Genomic DNA, 24,217 nt, shown 5'->3' on the forward strand with positions numbered 1-24,217 from the left:
ATCACGCGTCGCCGATTTATATCATATCTAATCTATCTATCTATCTATCTGTCTGTCTATATATCTATCTGTCTGTCTATATATCTGTCTCTACACAGGTATATAACAAAATTTTGGCACGGTTTATATACTTATTTTAATTAATTTTTTACGCAAAGTTACTTTTAGGAGTAGCGACGAAATTAATCAGATAAATCTAATTGAATTAGTAAATTTCTAAATTAGCCCAAATGTTTAGAAAAAATCTAAAATCGGTACATCTAAACAGTGATTTACCGCAGTAGATTAGGCTGCAAGCAATTATAAAGACTCCTACTTATATTTAGATAGTTGTATTTGCTTGCAAAAGAAAAAATTTGACTTCATTTACATTGAACAGTAATACAACGTACGTAGACGAAAAAATAGTCAAGTAAATGCGCATTATTAGATATAACTCAAAAAGTACTCGTCAGACCTCGAACAAATTTAAATAAGACCATAACATTTGTCTTGTAACTGTATCGACTATTTGAAGTAACCTGTGGTAAACGGTTTAACGGTTAGGTTAAGTGCTTTTTCTTTATATACTAATTGTTATATAATACCTAATGTAATACTGTTTTTTACCCAAATAAAGAGAAAAAATATATGAACTTTCGATTAAATAAAAGTAATCGAAAAATAATATAAAATAATACATAAAAAATGCAGTCTAATTGAGAACGATTAAAAAAGAAATGCATATCTTTATTAATTGTTTTTATGCAAAAATTTAAAAATATCAATTAGATAATGGATAGTATTTTGTTAGATATAGTCACTACATAATTATGATAAGAGAAAATATAAACATGAGTGTAGACCACGTGAACTTCTAGCTATATATGAAACAGGTTTTAAATTGTAACGATGGCGTTCTCTATAAAGAAACTTATTTGTGTGTATTTTTTAAAGAATGACTCGCTCAATTTGAACGTGATCAACAAAACATCACTGAGTCATAACTTATTATTAAGTTCACTCTGTAACAATTAGTAAATTTTAACAGGAATATGCAAGAATAAAATTGACATTGGTAAGTATAATAGTACAGTAAACCAATATGAGATATTTTAAATACAATTATATGAACGTCACAACAATTACAGTGTATCAATGTGTATACAGTCAGCTGACTGCCACGTATATGGTGAACAACACTAAAACATTAGAAGCGATCCAACCTTCTGAAGTGAAGTAATTTAAACGTGTTTTTTTTTATGTTGTATTCTGTATTTAGTAATACAAGTAACTGATAAATAAAAATACAGAGTTATATATACATAAAGTTTTACATAGAAGCGAATTCTGAAGTATAATATCAGACATTAAATACCCGAACAAATGCATTATGAAGCTCGAAACAACTATTGTTTACTTCGACACTGGCACACGTGCATAATAATATACATATTAGCGAGACTAAATTAGGAGCTTAAGTGATCCCACTTTTCCGGTTCGTATTGATTTAAGATTACAATGTTTCAGCTTCCAAACACGAGTTCGTGTAGGTAAATCAATTTAGCTCGCTATTGATGCCTAGAACTTAGCTTGCCCGGGTTTGCCCTTTGACATTACGTAGGCGTAAGGAAGCGCATGCGCTCACATCCTGCTTCCCCTCCCAAACACCCCCTTCGCGTGGGTAGATGACGCAAGAACCCTAGAGCGCTATATTTAGGATTTCCTGAAACCTCCAAAAATTTGTTGTTGGCCGAAAGTTATTTTTTATGAGGAGGAAGCGTCGCTTACATAAATAAGTTAGATGGTTAGATAACGTAATGGACAAATATGTTACATATTTACGTACGATAGTAATACCTCTATTTACGTGGAGTCTAGGGTTATGTTATTAGAAACTTTTTTTGTATTATAAACAACTAGTTGACCTAGCAAACGTTGTTTTGCGATACCTACGAATAGAGACATCATCAAAACCTATGGGTATGAAAAATAGCCTACGAACTTGTCTCAGACAAATATATTTATTTATTTTATTAATACTTTATTGTACACCACAACTAAATTTTTAACATTAGATACATTTAAAGACAGTTACAGACTGTGAAGTGCAATGGGCGGACTTATGGCTATTTAGTCATTTCTTTTAGTCATTTTTCTTTTCCCAATTAACAATATACACAAAAATTTCATGAAAATCGAACAAACCGTTTCGAAGGAGTTCGGGAACAAACACTGTGACACCAGATTTAGGTCTATATTTATACCTGTTAGATTTTATTCTCAACTATTATTTTATTTATTGTCTTTGAGTCCTTTCCTACGTTTTTTATTCCATCGATCACGTAAGGCCGTAATACTAGCTCTAACATCAGTAAAGCAAAGGCAAAGGAAGTACAACATACAATAACTGGTAGTTTCTAAAGATACGCGTGTTCTTTATATACTCGTACAATTGTGCTTGTCTCTTATAATAAGAAGATGGCCCATTACATCAATTTGTTATCTATGGTTTTATCAAACACGAAAATCTTCGATGAAGTAATTTAATAAATTAATTTAATTTAATTTTTAACGACGTACTTCTTAGTAAATCCATTTTGTAATCATCATTAGAAAAAAGTATAAAAGTAAACAAACACGGTTGTTCTGTGCTAGAGGAGTTAATAACTCTACTAATCAGACTCTTAACTCTAACTGTTACTAACAATTGTAGGGAATTGTATTGTTTTATACATCTTTTTTAATATCGATTTCCGTTATATTTTCTTTGCATAAATATAGAGACCAAACTACGCTTAAAATGTTTATTTGTAACAGTGTAAATTTTAAAGATAAATTTAGCAATTGAATATTTTGTTTATTTCTCCCAGATATTTTCGATTGTAATTTAATAAAATCTAAGTTTTAAGCACAAAAGAAGTTCAGAGTTACCTGTGATGAAACTGGGACGCTACTATGCCATTATATTCTTGTTATAATTATTATATAAGGAAGTATATTATATACGCCTTTGTTATAAACTATTAACTTTAATGGCTCTACTACTGATACAGTGATACACCATTATTATTGGTCGTTACAGCTTCATTGCTTTCTGGAACATACGTTTGTCGATATAAAGTCACGTGTTCTATCGCTGGACCATACTGGCCCGTGCATATAAAGTACAATCAGAGCAAGGGGGGAATAAGCATTCGTATACTCAAGAGACAACGTGTTTCCATGTTTTTATCGTTGTGGCAATGTACCAAGCTAACAATTTACTGTGTATGTATTGCAGATATTTTATTTTCAATTTAAATAAATTAATCAATGTTATTAACTTTCTCCATGTAGGACAAGAATTGTAGCTTAATCCACCGCGCTGCTCCACTGCTGGTTGGTGGATATTTTCCCTACGATGAGTAACGATTGCTTTCAGGTATTTATGATAAAAACCGGGACCTATGACTTAACGTGCTCTCCGAGGCACGGTGAGGAGGGCAGCCATCTAAATCGGAGAAAAATATTTGTTCAAATACAAATATGCATCCCGAGCGGGAATTGAACCCGCAAACCGTCGGTGCTTTAGGCGAGTACTCGCACCACTACACCAGAGCAGTTGTTTATATGTCAAAAGTATATTAAACAAATTTTTTGTCAATTCTCAGTATAATTTGTAGTCGAATTATAGAAAAAAATACTAAAATGACAATAATGTCGCTAAATAATAACTCTAATGACATAGGGCTGTTGTCATTGTGACATGACCTACAAATGACATCATTTGTATTTAATAAGTGCAGTCGACGAGTATTAATGTATGCATATTACATACATTATCTTATGACTAAAAGGTGTCATGATATCCTTTTATGACTTTTTTTATGAATTTCTTGTTTTATTTGTATTTTTTTATTATTTTTTGTTATTAATTCGTATGTACCTAATATTTAATAACATATCGTATTAGTTTTTTAACCGACTTCAAAAAAGGAGGAGGTTACTCAATTCGACCGTATATGTATATAATATTCGAGGATAACTTCGTCGTTTATGAACCGATTTTGATTATTCTTTTTTGTTGGAAAGGAAATATCCTAATGGTGCTACCATGCTAAGGAAACCAAGATCTGATCGAGGAATCCCAAAGAAATCGATGGGAATCCTCGAAAATCGTAGTGACGACTAGTGCGTTTGTTAATTTTTTCGTCTAATTACGTTGTATTACTTATCGATGTCATTGGAGTCGGTTTTTGCGTTTGCTAGCAAACACAATTATATCATAATATTATCAAGAAATATTTGAAAGGTTTTTGAAGAAATATTTTTTTATATATTTTAAAAATTTTGAGATGGCTACTCTATTTCCTCCCGTTGGAATATAGCCTGTGTGACTCAGTTACAACGTAGCATTCTTCTAGTTAAATAATTTTTAAAATAGGTCCATAAGATTTTGAGTATAGGTAGGTTTATACATTACAAACAAACAAGAAATCAAGTCTGTTTTCTTTATAATATTAAAATTGTAATATTTAGTATTATTAAAAGTAAGGTGGGGCTGATAGGAGCTTTTTGTTGATTAATAGACTTCCCGAGATTAGAGAGGTACCTGTACTAAATACATAGTATGATAGGAGGTATATATATCTACGTGACTTGCGAGTCAGCGTCGAATACTTACTAAGAACTTAAGAAGTAGATATTTAGTGTTATAATAAAAATTATATCCGCTTATTGCAATATTAAAAAGTGCCTTTTAGGTGTATTATTTGTGGTTTAAATAACCCAATTTAATTCTATTAAATTCTAAGAATGACAGTACGAAGCATATAATTAAGAGCTTTTTCACTTCAAAATCTAGTGTTAATTATGTATTTTATTATCTTTTTTATTTTACCGTACTATTTATAAGCTAGCGATACCCGTGCTATAATTCGTACTAAATAAGTAAAAAAATTCCGATTGTCAATCATGTTGACGTTGTTTCAAAATTAAAGCCGTCATATATGTATATAATTTTAATCATTAATTAATTTACAAAAACAAGAGCAATTATACATTTTTTAGTTATGGACGCCGGTAGAGCAAGCAATTATCTATAAAATTATACATAATTTATGTGGAGTAATTGTGAGGTTTTTTTCTAAAAATGGAGGCAAACATCTTAACCTTAGTGTATAAATATATATGATACGTGTTGCTCGGCTGAACGTCATTGTCAGTTAGTCACATAAAAGTGAAGAAGTAGTAAAAGTACCTAATCGTAAGACCCCTTACATTCCCAAGAAGATCTATATGATAATATTGAAAAGGCCGCATTTACGTGACTTTTGACTTTATTTGACCTTATTAAGAGTACCTTAAAGACTACGTAACGAGTAATCATTTTTGATAAATTGGTCAATTCGTCTAAAATTGATATTATGTACGATTACATGTCATGTCAAAAAGACTTATTGTTTTACATCGTCGTTTATGAACCGATTTTTATAATTATTTTTTTGTTGAAAAGGAGATATCCTTGGTGTACCATGATAAGGAAACCAGGATCTGATGATAGGATCCTAGAGAAATCGAGGGAAACTCGAAAATCCACATAACTTTTTACTGGGTGAACCGATTTTGATATTTTTTTAATTTAATCGAAAGCCGATATTTACCATGTAGACCACATTTAAATTTTATCGAGATCTGATTACAACTTTTGGAGTAATCTTTGTTAATGCGTATTTACTTGACTATATTTTCGTCTACCTACGTTGTATTACTTGTCGATATAATTGAAGTCGGTTTTTTTTTCGTTTGCCCGCAAACACAATTAAATGAGTAACAACTTATAGTTCCGACTGTGACGTCAACGATATGTGCATTACAAAATCAATTAAATTTTTTTTCTAGAAAATAGAGATGTATTTATTTTAGTTTTACGCAGCTTTTACAGTTTAAATGGTACGGACCATAATTGTGTTTAAAATGAAAGGTGCTGAAAATTACTTATGATACGATGGGTTAATCATTGTGTGATGAAGGATTTAAACATATTTGATATTTTATTCACATACGGTACATAGACAGACGTACTTTACGCTCTGAATTGATGCTAGATTGTGGCTCACATTTCTTCACAACCCTCAGCAAATCAGTGAGGTACATAAAATCTTTGAGATTAGTTATTTGAAAATATATTTGTATGTAAGATTCTACAATCTTGGCTACATTTAATCTATATATGGATTTTGTAATACCACTGGTCATCTACCTGTTGTTATCTTGCTGACAATAAAACTTTATATATTCGTAATGAAAAAAAAATGATAAGACGCACAGAACGAACATTTTAAGGGTTAATTATAGTAGACTATCATTAAATCTTGTCTCATAAATATTATAAAGTACTGTGCCTTTTAAAATAAACTTCCACTAGATGCAAAGAGATATGGACATCTTTATGTTATAAATGTATGCTGGAATGCATTTAAACCGCAGTAAAACAGGACATGTTTGTGTAGAATCATGTGCATATTTAGCTGGGAATTATACTAATTCGTGTTTTACATGGATTATGTTAAGGTTGTCCACCTTCCAGCAGACGACTACTTTAATGACGAATGACTAAATTACAGCAGTGAAATGTCGTGTAACTGATCTCTTAATTATGATTTGATAAATTCACATTAGAATGTGATAAAATATTTTCTATATAAAACCCATATTCCTAAATAGTTCTTAGTACCTTCTTTAAAATAAAATACAGATATTATATAAACGTTTTTGTTTTACAGGAAGCGCTGTTATCTACCATATTTTAACGAAAAAAAAAAAATCAAGTAAGTTTCTTTCATTAGTTATAAAATATGGATTAACTAAACACACTTGAAAACACGTGTGCAAAAATTTTACTACACACAAATTGATTCAAATGCATTTATAAATGACAAAATAAAATTACTACAGGCTATATAAAAAGAATTATTCACTACAACCTTAGAAAGAAAAGGCGAGGGTCATTCCATTAAGCACGGGATGTCATTAAGACTCATTAGTCCGTAAATAGCACAGTCATCCTATTATATTGTGCTATTTTATGATTCTTGAGATCATTTTGTTATTTTACAGATGAAACCAGTTTAAATTAATTTTGAAACCTTTGACCTAAGGTTACACTGTAAGGATAAACTCTCATACATCTTGTTTTATTTCATAAAAAATTACTAAAGAATGCTTACAATGGTACATAAAATCTCTTCCGCCCACTGACTTGTTCATCACAGCCAAGCACTAAGCTTGTGCCTAGATATCTACATAAAATTTTGTCACTTGGGCCTTTTCTTATCCTATAACATAATAAAAATAGAAAAGAAAATTTAAATTTAAAGTTTTTAAACCGACATAATCACAGGCGACTATAGTCTATTATAAGAAATGTTGAAACACTTACACATTCAAGTTTTACTGTCAGTTTAGTATTCTTAGGAGTCCTTAGTTACCTTAGTGTATCGAATAGCAAAATCATATCAATTCATTTTTTTTATTGTCATTTGCTTTGAATAAATCAAAAATCAAACGAATTTGAAAACTATTCTACTAATAATCCTACTAAATTTATATTAAAAAAGAAGAATAAGTGCATTGTAACCACTACTAAATTAACGTTACGAAGTTTTAATTCTTAGATATCGAATTTATGAGAGCAGTATTAAGGATAAAATATAGTTTATTTATTGTACGAGTACGTTGCTAAATCATTAATTCTTCATTCATGAATGAGTGATTGTATTAATTAATTTATTGTTATACATTATATATGTTATTTTTTATATTTAACATTTTATATACTTATAATCTCGATACATAATATGTGGTTAAGACTTGTCTGCGAAGCATATATTTAATACAATAACATATAATAAATATTATTATTATTATATCTGATCTACAATTAGCTACAAATTCTGCACTGTACTAAGTATTTATTAACGTCATCGGCAGCCAACACGGCACATTCACGTTTTATCGACAACACGACTACCTATATAAATGTTTACTACTACGTATAATGTCAATTCTTTTCGATGGTAATTTATGAGGGAAATGCAAAAACGCTACGATTATATTAACATTTTTAAATTCAATTAATTTGTACACCGTTACACATTTTTATATATTTTTTAATGATTAGTTAAATATTCACTTTTAAATTCATACATATACAACATAAGTAGAGTGCGTAGGTACAGAATAGTACACTATTTTTTTTTACTAATTTAATACAAGACAATATTATATCTGTAGGAAACCAAACAGAAACCCAAGCAGGTTGTATGTAAAAAAGGTAACATTAGTATGGTTTAGGTATAACTAGATGCTAGGTAAACACATTCAAGCGGTCCTGAATGATAAACTACAAAAGTTCCAAGCTACATGTATTAGAAGCGAACGCACACAAGCTTATCAAGGCCAAGGTTTGCACGTGGCGAGAAGCCTCCGCAATCCCCATACCCACCCAAACATTAGCTCCTCGAGACAAGGGACTCGAGTAGGGTTACCATTTACCACCGAACGTTTAGGAACAATTTATTTACAATTTTAAAACATTTTACATATTATCTAAATAATGTTTGTTATTAATTCATATATTTATAAAACAATCAAAACTTTACGTGTTTTCGAAGTTTTGTACTATTTAGCATTTTGTATTAACACAAGGTGATAAATTAGGTTATAAATAATCTCTTTATCGATTTAGATTCATTAGATAATGTGTACAAGTTTGTATTTGTTTTAAGATTTCTCCGGGTTTCGAAGAGCACGTAAGACCGTTTGACGCGGTTATCACCATAAACACATCGTAAATTATCCGCCAATCCGCAGTGAAGCTGGCTAGCTTAATAGCTAGAGGATAATAATAGATAAGCTATTTCAGTTGAATTTCATAATAAATATACTCAAAGTTATTTACTTTTTTCTTTGTACGAGTATCCTAAAGTTATATTAGTTTAAAAAAAAAATGTCAGAATTATTTTTACCGTACATTATGTCCATTTTGAATATTTTATTTTTTATTTATATGCTTACACATAATAATACTAATTCTGAATATATAAAGATTATGTTCCTTTATTTATTGGAAAAATTAATAGTGAAATATATAAAATAGTACAGTTTCATAGTATTTCGCTTTATGTTTCTTATTTATAATCAGATATTCTTCTAAATAAGAGAACAGGTGATTTAAAATAAAGAATATAATATTTTTATTCCGAAAACTTTCGTTTGTGAGGCCTAAATTTTGACCCTCCATTACTATTAGCTCACTTCGCATACTTTTCAAAAAATAACCTGATATACCTAATTATGGATGGAGACTACAAAGAAATAAGAATTTTATGTTACCTACTGTTGCATCCTGTTTGTTTAGTTTTTAAATAATACCTAGTTCAATATCCAGTTTATTTTTACAAACAACAAAAGTTTCCATACATTGAATTCAAGGTCATTTGTGGAATTTCTACGTTTAGCATACTAGTCGTCATCTCGATCTTTGATTTGATAATCAACAAAAACATCTAAAATAATTATCATCTTTCTCTTATCTTTTATCTTATCCATATGTAGCGAAAGAAATTTTTGGCAGATGCAACTAATATAAACTTCGTTTTTAGGGCTAGGGATATAAGTTGGAAGCAAAAGCGGTATCTCAATACGGGAAACATGTTAAATGGTGTTTTTAGCTCGATCTTATCTTCCAATTAACTATATAAGTACAGTAAGTACCTATATTCTAAAATATTGTAAGTAGGTACCTATGTAAGTACGTATAGGACTATGAACTCTTATCTCGATTTACAAAAAACGTTCCGTGATATCTTATAAACTTGGACTACGCTACTAGCTATTGCCTACGACTTCGTTTGTGTGAAAATATATTTCACGGATGTAATTATGTCTTTTTAGCAATAAAAAAGTAGCTTTTCCTATCCCAAAGTACATCTACCACCTATACGTAACTAATCTGTGGGACTTGAACTTGAGTTTCGTATATAAACAACTTTCAAAATAGTGATAAGATGATTACAGTATATATAATAGATACTTAACTAATTTATCTCCATACAAATTACCGATCACCCATTAGATTGAAAAATTATTTGTATTTTATGTATTACATAAACGTAATGCTTCAAGCTTTTCTAAACTTACTTTTCTTTTAACTATACTGACGGATATCGAATTCAAATGTGGACAAAACAGCGAGGAAGGTCTATTAAAACGTAATGATATATTAAAAAACGAAAATTTTACTTATTATATGCTTTATTTATTTTTTCTTTTATTAGTTTCCTTATGACAACATTATTCGAAATTATCTTAACGTAAGCGTTGTGTGCTTCTAAGAATATTTTAAGTCATTACCTTAAACTATATATTAACATTATTTTAAGTCATTAACTAACAATAACTGCAACTTAACAATAAGTCTACATCTAGACGTGACTTCATACAAATTACCTGAATACTTATATTTCAATTTTACTGTGATCAGACGCTGTAATTTTTTCCTTTTAAATGTAATAGTTGAATTATTTTCTCTATCATTTTAATAATATTGGTAATATTTCGTATACCGTTAATTTAAAAAAAAAATATGAAATTTTGTGAAAATTCGAAAATACTTACTCCCCGTAATAATTACTTGTAAAAATAATTACATCTTTTTTATTGTGAATAGACATCGCCTTAATAAATAATTAATACGACGATACATATCTATATTGTATATATATTTCGATATATATCTATATTGTATATTGTAAACAGTTTTAGTTAAGACTTCTTGTATAATAATTAAAAGTAAATGTAGTTTAAAGTGCCACCTATCGATTGCTTCTGAAAACTAGTAGACTAGTAGACTGTTAGAATTAAACGTAGTGTATGTAAATTGCGACAGGTGGCTTTTAACACGAGCTTAAAGCGACTAGTTATCTTTATCCTCGACAGATGACGCTGATAATCCAATTCATAAAAATAAATTCTACCGGTTGAGTTACGAACCTTTGCTTATATCATCATCATTTCTCATGGTCATAAATTTGTATGTATATTTCAAAGTATTTTAGGGCATACAATAAAATAAATACATTTTTTGACATTAGCCGTTTGTCTATAAAATTAAAATTATAATAAATGTTTAATTTATACACAGAGAATCAGATGATTTTTCAAAACATTAAAGATTTATTCATTCAATGTGAAATCAAAACTTACGGTGTAATACAGATTAATAAGATTTCATTTACAATCAACTTTCAAGTAATTCTAATTAAATAGTCCTCATAAAAAAAAGCTTGGAAAGCTTAAGAATCTCGGAGTTTTAGAAATTTAGTAACTGCCAACCGTAAGTGTTGAAATTTCAGTGAACGTTTTAACTTATTATGTACAATAGTTTTACAGTTTATATTTATTAGTTGGGTAACTAGGTAAAAAAATGTAACATATCTGTTCTTGTATTTTTTCTTACTACATTGTAGTCATCATTACAGCCTATACAGTCCACTGCTGGACATAGGCCTCCACAAGTTTACGCCAAAAATAACGTGAACTCATGTGTTTTGTCCATAGTCACCACGCTGGGCAGGCGGGTTGGTGACTGCAGGGTTGGCTTTGTCGCACCGAAGACGCTGCTGCCCGTCATCGGCCTGTGTATTTCAAAGCCAGCAGTTTGATGGTTATCCCGCCATCGGTCGGTTTTTTAAATTCCAAGGTGGTAGTGGAACTATGTTATCACTTAGTCGCCTCATACGACACCCACGGGAAGAGAGGGGGTGGCTATATTCTTTTGTACCGTAGCCACACAGTACATTGTAGTATATTGTGTAATTATTTTTATATTTTTCGTCACAATTGTGTGGCGAAAAATATGTTCGTCATATTATGAATATACCTACTCCAAAGATATCTTGGTATCTTGAAACATCGTGCAACCTGATCGTCATTTTTACCAGTGCAAGTGCAAGACTATTTTATCCAGCTGAAGAGCATGGGCTATCGAACGACCGGGTGCCACGCTGTGCTCTCTCGGGTTTACTGGTGAGTGAACACAGCTGGTGGTATCTCAGTTGTTCCCTAGTTCTCCCACTTGAACAGTGAAAAAAAAGAAGAAAAGAAAGTTCTCCAAAGAAGATCCTAAGAAGAAGACAGGAATATAAATGAAATTTTAATGTTATAATATATTTATAATTATTGTAATATAAAAAAAATGATTTTATATCGATCGTCAACTGAAATGTATGTTAATTTTTTGGTTATTCCAAGCAATAATTTCTCGCCAATGTACTTACATATGTATGCTTAAGTATACACTCACATCATAAGTTGCTTGTACTGACATTGCAGTAAAACCGTATTTTAATCGAGAGAAAGTGATGATAACTGTTCTTTGATGCTTCTGCTGTTTTAATATTATCGATGTTGATTAAATGACGTTCCATACGATACCTTCCGTTCAACTTAATAATGTAAAAATGTAAAACTCTCAGGAGTGAAAGTATTGTGCGTGAACTTTAGTTGACTCTTAGTAATGTTAACTAATAAACTTATGTGATAAATACCTAAATAATGATAATATTGACTTTGTTATAGTTTAGAAAAAAAAACATAGGCTTGGTTTAGAACCTACACTCGAGAGCAAAGCAATCGCACACCCCTACATTTTCATTTTGACCGCAAGTATTTTTTAAATTTAAGGTTGTTTGCTAATACAACTTAAATTAAATTAAAATACACATTGTTAGCTTTAAAAAACCCATTATGTATAAAACATAATGAAGATCTGAATGCGTGTCAAAAACATCCTAAATTTTTGTGTTTGTCAGACTGTTAGACGTTTATTTCGCTATTCGAATCCTAGTCTTTCTTCAAGAAATATATAGCCTATATATCTGACATAAAATAAATAATCAATAGTTCCTAAATTAATACACATAAACTGTATTCAAACTAAAAAAAAAACAATTCATGCTTTAAAGGTCTGCCATAAAAATGTAGAGACCGATAGTTGAGAGCTTACTCTACGTTAGGCTACATTATGTTATCACTGAACTTTGTTTCAAAATTCGCCCTTGTAAATGTGCATAGTATTCTGTAATGTTCTCCAGATAACTCGATTAATTTTACTATAAATCTTTAGACACGACAAATATAACCTACCTAGCGTTCTGTGTTATAATAAAGTTAAAACTATACCTAGTTTCATGATAATTCGTGGATAATGACACATCGCAACAGCCTCTTATATTTGTGTTATTTTTATGAGTTGTTATCAAACCGTATTTGCATCGAATCTAGATAAATACGTGCGTTCTGTCAGTGTTGTTACGTGATATCCGAGTGCAACTTTCTCTTACACGACTAATCCGCACTTGGATACTGTATTTTTTTTTTTTTTCATATTATATTAACAACATCCGCGGGCTCTTAGTTGTTTGTCCATGTCCATTTTATTATGGACGTGCGTTTTTTTACAATAGTTTAACTTCAGACCAGCAGCTCTAATACTGACTAGAATTGCTAAGATGGTGCCACACTGACAGCTTTTTGCTGTTATAAAGATTTTAAATATATAATAGTACGTTTTTTTTTTTGTAAGAGAGATTTCATTTTTGTAAGTGGTTACTTAGTACCAACTATATGAACATTAGGTACCCAACAGCAAAATTACTTTAATATACAATTTGATGTAAATAAGACTTTCTTTTCCACTTTGTTGTCTTAAACATTTTGTTACTTTTTGTATTAATTGTTGGTTATGGAACGATGTTCTATCATTCCACTAATAAAATGCTTTATAGTCGGATTATCAAAACTAATTGAACAAGAAAGTTAAAAAGATATTTCTTTTTCATGTTATTAAATCATAACATTTTCATTTAACCTGCTGTTTAAAAATTTAGCATTTAAACAAATAGACATATACATATATAAGGTGGTGCGTATGGTACCTCTACCACAGCATTCTACTGTGAAAGAGCACAAAGAAATCGGTAGTGAGAAAATATTGCTATCCTATACATGGAGCTTTGCGTTGTAAGAGTAATTTAAATGTATTTAGACAGCTTGAGCACTTTGTTTTCCATAAAAAAGCGAGTGAGAGCTTCTGAAGCGATACGTACCACATTGAGTATGTAATTTATGTTATTGCGGAATATTTTTATATGTCGTTTTGTATAAATAACATTTATGTGTACGTCCTGTATTTTATACTTAAATTTTTATTAAAAACTACAATATTGTACATATTTATAATATTAAATTAAAAACATATATTAACTGAAACGTACCGTAGAAGTTATATGGAATGATGTAAGAATCAGAATTGCGATTCTCTGAACAAAATATTTACAAATCAATTAATGGAATAATATGTATGTCTACTAGAGTATTACAATTGAAATTAAATTTGACTGCAATCCGGTCAGAAATACGCTTTTTTAATCATTTTTAATTCCATTATTGGGTTATGAAAAAAAAATATTTCATTACTGACTCAGAAACATATGGATGTATTATTTCTCAACTCATTTCAACTTCAAATAATTTTGAAACAAACCAAGGAGCAAAGAGTGTGTAAACATTTGGTTATTATTTATAATAAATTCCTTTAATTACTTACGTTAAAAAAATCTCTTTTTTATTAACAATCAATTACGAAAGCGTTATATATATATATATATATATATATATATATATATATATTTATAGAGTTACATCTACTATGAATACTTTGTAAAGCAACGACAAATAGGCCATAGATGCTGTGCAGCTTACTAATATACGAGTATGCAATTTATGTAACAAAAGAAGTGAAGCAAAGTACGGTACCTACAAATAAGATTAAAGAACAAATCTATTACAGTATATTTTAAAACATAACGTAAGGTAAAGATTACTATAAAAATTAGAGACTAACGCCGAAATAAGAAATCGCTTCAATGAAGTATGCTTCATAAAGACTTAAATAGTAATTTAACAAATTATTATTACATTAATCTTTTAGCCAATGATTATGACCATATATGCAGCCAAACATCATCAATTCAATTGACTATTTAAAAAGTTATAGAACTATATGTTTTTCTTCATAATTTAAGGTCATCGATCCATCTACCTTCAGGCTTCTCCCACGTTCCACTTTGTTGCACAGGTCTCAACTATTTTAATATCTTTACTTTCATCATTAAAGATAGCTCATCAAGAAAATACTGCCCATCAATAATATACATATTTGACATAAAATACTAGATAAATTGTTGTGCGTTTGCACTTCATGCATAGTATGACACGCACATATATTCCAGTTCTACCAATTTTGTTAATTGTAATACCAATGTATACCTATATTTTAGTAGAGTAAGTTTTCACGGTAATTATAAAATACTAGTGATCGCCTAGTGGTCGAAATTCGACCATAATTAATCTATACAAATAAATGAAATTGGAGTGTCTGTTTGTAATATTAAAATAACCGCTTTTAAATAAAAGTATATGTATGTATACACAGTACATATACCAAAATAACATTTTTTACAATTTTCGTCTGTCTGTCTGTTTACATTCCGGCTAATCTCTCAAACGGCTGGACCGATTTTCACGGGACTTTCACTGGCAGATAGCTGATTAATAAGGAGTAACTTGGGCTACTTTTATTTTAGATATTTGTTTATTTCACGAACCGAACAATATTTTTTTTAATTCCACGCGGACGAAGTCGCGGCCACAGCTAGTTCAAATTATAAGTTTGAACATTATTAAGGTTCTGTTTTCTAAGACTATACTTCTATAATATTAAACAAAACAGTATATATGCGCGTGTGTAATGTATTTTTATGCATAATTAAAAAAAAATATTAGCATTCTGCACTCCTTCTTCATATAAACTATAAGTGAGCGGAATTTCATAATCCTCCGTCCGCGCAATTTTCGTAAAAAGGGGTACAAAGTTTTTGCCTCACGTATTAATACGAGTACATATATGCCTGGTATGTAGTATATATATGCCTGTTTGGTACAGCTTAGGGTAGTTAGGTTTAAAGAATTTATTTCTCATAAAAACAAAATGTTCACTTATAATGAGATACAATCAATATACTATATGATGTAACAATTTTTACCTCTGGGGCGGCCTAATCGAAATATTTAAAATTACATTATATACGTGTAGTATTTACATGTTCTTTTAATTTTGATTTAAAAAAGATGATTAACATTTATGAACATGATTTGGTAAATTATTATATTGCTGCACTCCCTCAAACAATATTGTTTTTTTACCATACTTTGTACGTACACTAGTCAGCATGTTTCTTAAATTATGTTTAATAAAGTATTCTTAAAACAATTAAATATCTCATTTAATTCAAAATTTTAACCTAGGTAATTTTTTTCGATTCCTATTATTACGCAGTTCAAACACCCTCCCTATATAAAGTATAAACATATTTATTTATGTATCTTCTTTCATTATATTATCAATCGTTCGGCTTGAATACATTTTTTTAAACTTGTGGGTGATTAATACAGTTGTTCCAAATAATTTATTCATTGTTTAATTGTATTTATTTATTTTAGTTTTGTATGGGAGAGATTTTTATACCCTGACAGTAGGAATTGGCTTTTTTATATTACTGGTTTTTAAAAACGCATAGAAATGGAGATCGGAATTTGCGTTTGCTAAGACGTAAGTTTTTAGTATCTATACTATATTAGTTAGTACTTCCTATTACCTACTTAGGATATGTATGCAAATGTAGGTATGCAGACGGATATATAGGATACTTCATTCCGACCCAATTTGTAATTCCTATGAGACGATCAGTTCCACGTATTATATGTAGAACATTCATTGATTAATTTGCGGCTATTGGAATTAGTAGGTTCTTGTCAAATTCATATACAACGTGTTATTAAATTGGCATCCTTCCCTTTAACTACGATGTCAGAATTGATATTATAACGCTTTCGATATTATTAAATTCATTATAAAATAATTACTATTTGTAAAATTATTGCATTGTGGACGTTAGTGTCGTTTCAAGCCACCTGAGTTTTACACTTAAGTTGGATATTTATAGCCAATTTTCCTATGTCTACTCATCATTTTTTTTCTAATTTGTCGCCTCTTAAAGTTACGTACGCATAAGCCTTACTTATTACTACTGCTTCATACTTTCACGTGTAATGTCAGCTATGGTATGTCTTCATGTATTACCCTAAACGAAAGGACGCCAGTTTAATAATACGTTTTAAATTAAATTTATATTATTGTTTTATATAATTTTTCTGTGTGTGTTATAATGCATTTTAAAAACAAGCTACATATGAGTGTGTGTATTTAAAAACAGTTTTTGTTTTAGATAGAATCTACTGTAACTTTTTTAAGTATCACTGCTAATATACCTTTATTGTTTGAGAAAAAAGTTTTTCGAAAGCGTTAATTTACAAATATATTATATGGTATTTTCTTGTGATTTAATTATACTCATATTTTCTTTACATACTATTGTAAATATCTCCGATATGTTTTACAGCGTTTAGATATATAAGCTATAACAATAAAACCAGTCAAGTGCGAATTGAAGCCACACATGAAGGCTATCACCATGGAGCATTTACTACTACATACTTATATCATTTTATTAAATCGAAAACAAACTTCCCGCTGGACCGACGATCTACGTAAGATTGCTGGTGTAGGCTGGATGTGGATTGCTGAAAACCGGAATGTCTGGCGCGAACTATGAGGGAGGTCTATTTCCAACAGTGGACTACAATAGGCTGAACTAACAGACTGTAAACAAACTTATTTAAATTTTAAACAAAAGAATGCAATACAAATGAATCAACAGTTTTAAAAACTCAGATTCTGTATGTAAAACCATCGTTCTTTTGTTTCGGTTAAACAAGCAACATATAGCTTGTTTAACCGAAAGCAATCAAATTCAATCGGTACTATTAAAAAATTAAAAACTTTAATGGAAGCGAAGCCTAGCCTTAGTAATTAATATCCATTAATGTAAGCGATGATCAGCTTTGAATAACTACATACATATATTCATAGTTGTAGTGTTCTTGTCAGACAAGTATGTCTGATGCATCGTTACGAGATGTTACATCGTCCTTGCAATTAATTTCCATAGCTATGCTGCCGCATCGATGACGTTATCTCACACATCGTTATTATATCAATTGTTAGTTTTGTACTTCAGAATATTACTCAATGGCTTATTCATTCATTAGGAAATTTTTCCTTAATTTATAGTCTAAGATATTTATTTATATGCTTTATTGCACTAAAAATAATGTACAGAAAAATTATACATAAAGTTGATGGCAAAGGCTGGCTCTTCCAGTCAACTAATGGTCATGAGAGAGAGTGTCATATAGCGGGAACACAGTGCAAGAATTAATAACGTAATAGCTCAAGAACTGTAATATATTACATACTTACACATTATTACGTATAAATACATACACTTACATAGATACATATAGATATCATACATATACATATACACACACACACTACTTACATACATTCATATATACCCATACATACGTACACACATAAATACAAATATATGATATAATATTATAGGTAATTATATACTTACATATTCATTAAGTAGATGATTGTAAATTGAGTTGAGAAATAAAATGCTCCTTTAATTTACGTTTGAAGGAAACAAGGGAAGGACTCTTTTGAATGCTTTCTGGGAGTTTGTTCCACAGTAAAAAGACGCATACCGCAAATGAATTCAGTTTGAATTTGGTATTGCACTTTGGTACATCCAGCTTTGGTGTAATGCCAGGGCGCCTGGAACGATTAGGAGAGGGTAGGAAGTGAAAACGGGATCGAAGATAAGAAGGAGAGTTTGGGTCACGTATGATGTTAAAGAGAGTAGATAGGATACGAACTGTCCGTGATCTTCAGCCACCTTCTTAACGGAAAAAAAAATTATCTTCTTTGGTATGATTCAGCCAGTAACATCCCACTTCTAGGCATACGAGTATGCCTCTTTTTCCATGTAGAAGACGGATTGAGCTTAATTCACCACGATGCTCCAATAATGCAGGTTGGCGGATAATTTATTTATTTATACACTTATATTGATACACGCACACGCACAAGCACACGCACAGACACACACACACACACACACACACGCACACACACACACACACACACACACACACACACACATACCTGTTTACTTACATCTGCCACCCAGTAGTTATGCCATTAAAATAATAGACAATCCAACGTTTGCATTTTCTACATACTGTTGGTAGGAAGTGCATTTTTAAATAAATATATTTAAAAGATATTAGAAAACTTTAAAAAAAAAATAGCTAGAATTGGTCCAGCTGCTCTCCAGTTTAGCGCTTAGCAACACATTAAACCAATATTTTTTTTTAATCATATAGATAAATGTGTTCTAAGTCAAATAGTATTTCTACAGTACAAATATTTTTATTAATAAACTATATTAATGCACTGTCCAGGGCTGACGGCGTACGAAGGTCGTTTTAATTGGTTTTAATAGCACTTGTGTTGTTAATCCTCTCCGAATCTTCTTTTCTTTATATTGACGAGCACGATATGTTTTCTGTAGCTTTGCTCACACAGTAATAATGTTTTACTTATTTAATAAAAATAATTCAGTTTTTCTAACCGAAATTTATAAAGACTGAAAGGCGCACTTATCGCATTCTAATACGGTATAAAAAATACCATAGTAACTAATTTAACTTCAGCATCAGCATTAACAAAACATCAAGCTTGTGTTTAAAAGCTTAAACATTTGCATTTTTAGTCACTAATTTAAAATAAAACCCTAATTGACTCTCTTGAAAAATCTTTTTTTTTAATGGGTACAGCTAGCTACCTGACTACTATACCTACTTAACTATATTGGCCTAATTGCCAAGTTTTATATGACTTCGTTTTGTTTTTTTTTTTATACATAGATAGGCTGGCGTTTGACCGCTATTTCACCTGATGATAAGTGAAAATGCGGTCTAAGATGGAGCACGCTTGCCTAGAAGTAGCCTATTCACTCGCGACTTAAAGATCCCCAGGTCATAGCTTTCAGGAAACACAGATACTGGTAGAGAGTTCCATTCCTTGGCCGTACGGATCAAGAATGTACTAGCGAATCGCTTAGTGCGTATAGGGGGAATGTCAACCATATAAGGGTGACGAAACGCAGAGCGTTATACATGTACACTATGTACGTTTAACGGCGATGAATCAGTCAGTTTGGCAGACAGGATATTGCTACTTAATAGGGATAGACTTTATGAGAGCTAGTCACTCATTTTTCGTTTAATATTATATTTTGTGTTACTATACTCGTAATCGAATATTAAAAGTACTAAACCTAAACAATGCCCTAAACGAAAAATGACCCCTAAGAAAGTAATGGTAACTGTTTGGTGGTCTAGCGTCGATGTAATTCATCACAGCCTCTTACCAAACGGCATGAGCATTATACTGCAGATGTGTACTGTGAAGAACTAAACACAATAATGGGGAAGCTCGCACGTCTCCAACCAGCTTTGTCAATCGCTCGGCTCCGCTGCTCCTGCACGATAACGCGCGACCTCACACTGCACAGCAGATGGTCTCCAACTTACAAGAGCTGGGATTGGAAGTTCTTCGTCATCCACCGTACTCACCTATCTTGCCCCTACAGACTTCCACTTTTTCCAGAATTTAGATAACGTTTTGGCGGGAAAAAAATTCACTACCCTAGAGGCAGTAAAAAAAATCCTTTGAAGAGTTTCTTGCCTCCCGTCCAGCAGGATTTTTCAAGAAAGGCACCAATAATTTACGTTGGCAAAAATACATTGCTTCCATGGGTAAACTTTGCATAATAAAAATGAAAAATATAGAAAAAAATTGCGTTAACTTATTTAATCAAAAACGGCAATTTCATAGGTAAAGATCTATTATATAAGAAACTATTTACCTGTGTTTATGTATTTTAATCCAACGTCCAAGAAAAACCCATTAATAATATTACTATCACGTAACAAAGAAAAGGAACACGAACGAAAAATTAACTAAAGCTGGCACGTACAACAAATTTAAATACTTACTATAATTATACTAACTGAGGTAGGGCACAGCAGGAATTTCCTGCTCAAAATATGGAGCAGCCCGAGTGGGGTAGTAAGTACCTCGACCTTACAGAAGATCACAGCAAAATAATACTGTTTTCAAGCAGTATTGTGTTCCTGTTGGTAAGTAAGGTGACCAGAGCTCCTGGGGGGATTGGGGATTGGGTCGGCAACGCGCTTGCGATGCTTCTGGTGTTGCAGGTGTCTATAGGCTGCGGTAGTCGCTTACCATCAGGTGAGCCGTACGCTAGTTTGCCGACCTAGTGAAATATAAAAAAATAAAAAAAAATAATTGTGTCTGTGTGTATGCGGCTACGAGTAAATGTAGCACTGTACACGACAGTTGTAAAAGAGTGACAAAAAAAGAGTGCAATTTTTGAGCCATGTACACCTGTCACTCGATAGTTTCTTTTGATCCTTTCTTTCTACAAAAAATGCATTTGCGTTGATTACTGTAAATGTGCCAATTTTAAAAACTGACCAAGACAATATTTACTTAAGTATAAACATATCTTTTACATTTTTTTAAAAGCGATATTTGTTAAAAGGTTGGTATTTTCTTGGCAAGAGCAATGATGCTTACGTTAATCCCGCACGCCACTAGCAAGTGAATATATGTTTTATGGCCAGTTTCCGAAACACAGATAGATAGCCGATCATCTCTGTCAACGATGATTTTAATTAATTTAGTTGTGTGTGCCAGATTGATTTATTGAATATCATGAAACGAAATAATCAACGATCATTGTCAGGTGATCAAAGATTTGCGATTTCATTGAATGATTTCGTTCTTTAATTTATTATCTTAATAATTTCATTTATTATTTATCCGATTTAATTTTTGTGCTTAAATTACAATAAATAAAACATTTCATAAATAATAATAATAATATTCTTTATTGCACACCATCAAAAGATACAAACAAAAGCAGCACAACTAGAGGAAGATGTACAAAGGCGGATGTGCAAAGGTTCATAAATAGTACAAAATTAGCATATTGCGAATTGGGAATGTAATTATGTACCAAATTATGATAATAAGAATTTAGACATTCTCAGAGATTCTTCAGAGACAATTCTCTGACTATAAAAATCGTTATATTTACTATTACGAATAATTAACTATGGTAAACAATAATTTGTACAAAATAAATTTAGGAATGGGTGTAAGAAAGAAAATTATAGCATTACAGGTAGTCTGCTCATTAGATATTTTATAGGTCGTACAGGTCGTACGAGAATATCGTACCTACTAATAATTTGAAGAAAAAAATGAAGTATGAGTGTCACCTAGTAAGGCGGGTATAATAATACATGAAATAAGTTACTTAACATTACTCATAATTAATAATAATAACATATTAACTGCACGCAGCGTACATAATTATGAACCCTTACCGCGCTAGTTAGCAGTCGTATGACGCTTCGACCAATTTGGTACTTATATTACTCTAGCGTATTATTAATGTGACTAGGTTTTTAAGTGTGTAACATTAATACTCTCTGCAAGTACTTGTATGTAGCGTTTTGCGAACTACGATTCCGTCAATTACATCACTCATATCCTTTTTGCTTTTATATTTCAACTAGTGACCCGCCCCGGTTTCCCACGGGTACAATGCTGATACTAAATATAAAAGAAGAATTAATAATAAACGCTTCACACTCAACGGATCCCCAGTAGGATTTTCTCCTGTGTTGGAGGTCCGTAAACACACACAATATACAAACACAATGCCCAGACCACGAATAACATCTTTATGGTCGATACATATGTCTGTCGTGAGCGGGAATTGAACCAGCGACCGCCAGCGCAACAGCCAGTGTTATTACCGCTGAAAATAAATATAATATATAATATATGCGCAAAAAATGTGTTTATTTACGATATCACATTAGAAACGTCTAAAACTATCAGTGTTCCTCTACTATATTATGCATCGTGTATTATACATATAAACCTTCCTCTGAAATCACTCTATTTACTAAAGAAAACCACATCAAAATCCGTTGCGTAGTTTTAAAGATCTAAACATACTAAAGCGGGAAGCGAATTTGTTTTATAGTATATTACAATTAACAGAATCTTAATTATATTGTAAAACTTTATATCAGAGCGTAAGTTTATGTTGTTTTGCTTAATACAGAACTTCCAGAAAGCGTAAAAACACGCCATTATTGCGATACAGAAGCCCAAATACTTTGTTAATATTTTCTGTTTTCGAAGTTAAGGGACCGATAAAAATCTATTCTGAAAATCATTTATTCATCGTAAGTGAACTCTTCTGGTCATGTGTTTATTTGAATGCTTAGTTTTTGCGACAATGAATCTATCGGTCATCAGAAACAAAGGTATTGATAATTTACTCCTCGATTATGTAGGTTTCTATTGCTTCATATGATTTACATAAACCTCTATCAATAAGGCAGTTGCACAACAATGCGTTACGTTAACTGTGAACTGCATTGTTTTGCGAGATACATACCAATTACTAACATAATAATTATATACCTAGTGTAGGTATATAATTAGTGTCTGCCCAGTGGTCGAAATTGGACCATAATTAATTTAAGTTATAAGTGTGAACATTATTAAGGTTCTGTTTTCAAAGACTATACTTCTATTATATATTATTCATTGCACTTAAAAAAAACATAATTACAAGTCATTTTACAAAGGATGTTGGCAAGGTCGTATTTATCTCCGTAAGAGATCTCTACCAGTCTACCCATGGTGGTGAGAAATGATAATACCGCGGGACTCATAAGCGCAATTGTGATAATGTGAAAAAAAAACTGAACAAAAAGGTTAAAAATAATAAAAAAGCCATATACTTATTTTGCAATATATACATTCAAAATTAGTGATATAACATACATAAATACATACATACCTACACACATACATACATACACACACACATACATACACACACAAACGCAGACACACACACGCGCACACACACACACACACATACATACATATACCCATAAATACATACATTGTGAGTTTTTTTTTTATATCACTAGGTCGGCAAACAAGCGTACGGCTCACCTGATGGTAAGAGATTACCTT

General features: G+C 31.1%; 1 long non-coding RNA gene across 2 annotated transcripts in view; it reads left to right on the forward strand.

Annotated features, from left to right (window-relative positions):
- Positions 1-24,217, forward strand: part of LOC123662275 — an 84,561-nt gene that overhangs the window by 35,506 nt on the left and 24,838 nt on the right. The window contains exon 2 of one of the 2 annotated variants that reach the window (XR_006744466.1): positions 6,747-6,773. This is a non-coding gene — a long non-coding RNA (uncharacterized LOC123662275). Of the gene's footprint in view, positions 1-6,746; positions 6,792-24,217 lie in introns of those variants that run through there. The other variant, XR_006744467.1, reaches the window with a different exon arrangement.

This window comes from Melitaea cinxia, chromosome 18 (assembly GCF_905220565.1).
Source record: "Melitaea cinxia chromosome 18, ilMelCinx1.1, whole genome shotgun sequence".
NCBI lineage: Eukaryota > Metazoa > Arthropoda > Insecta > Lepidoptera > Nymphalidae > Melitaea > Melitaea cinxia.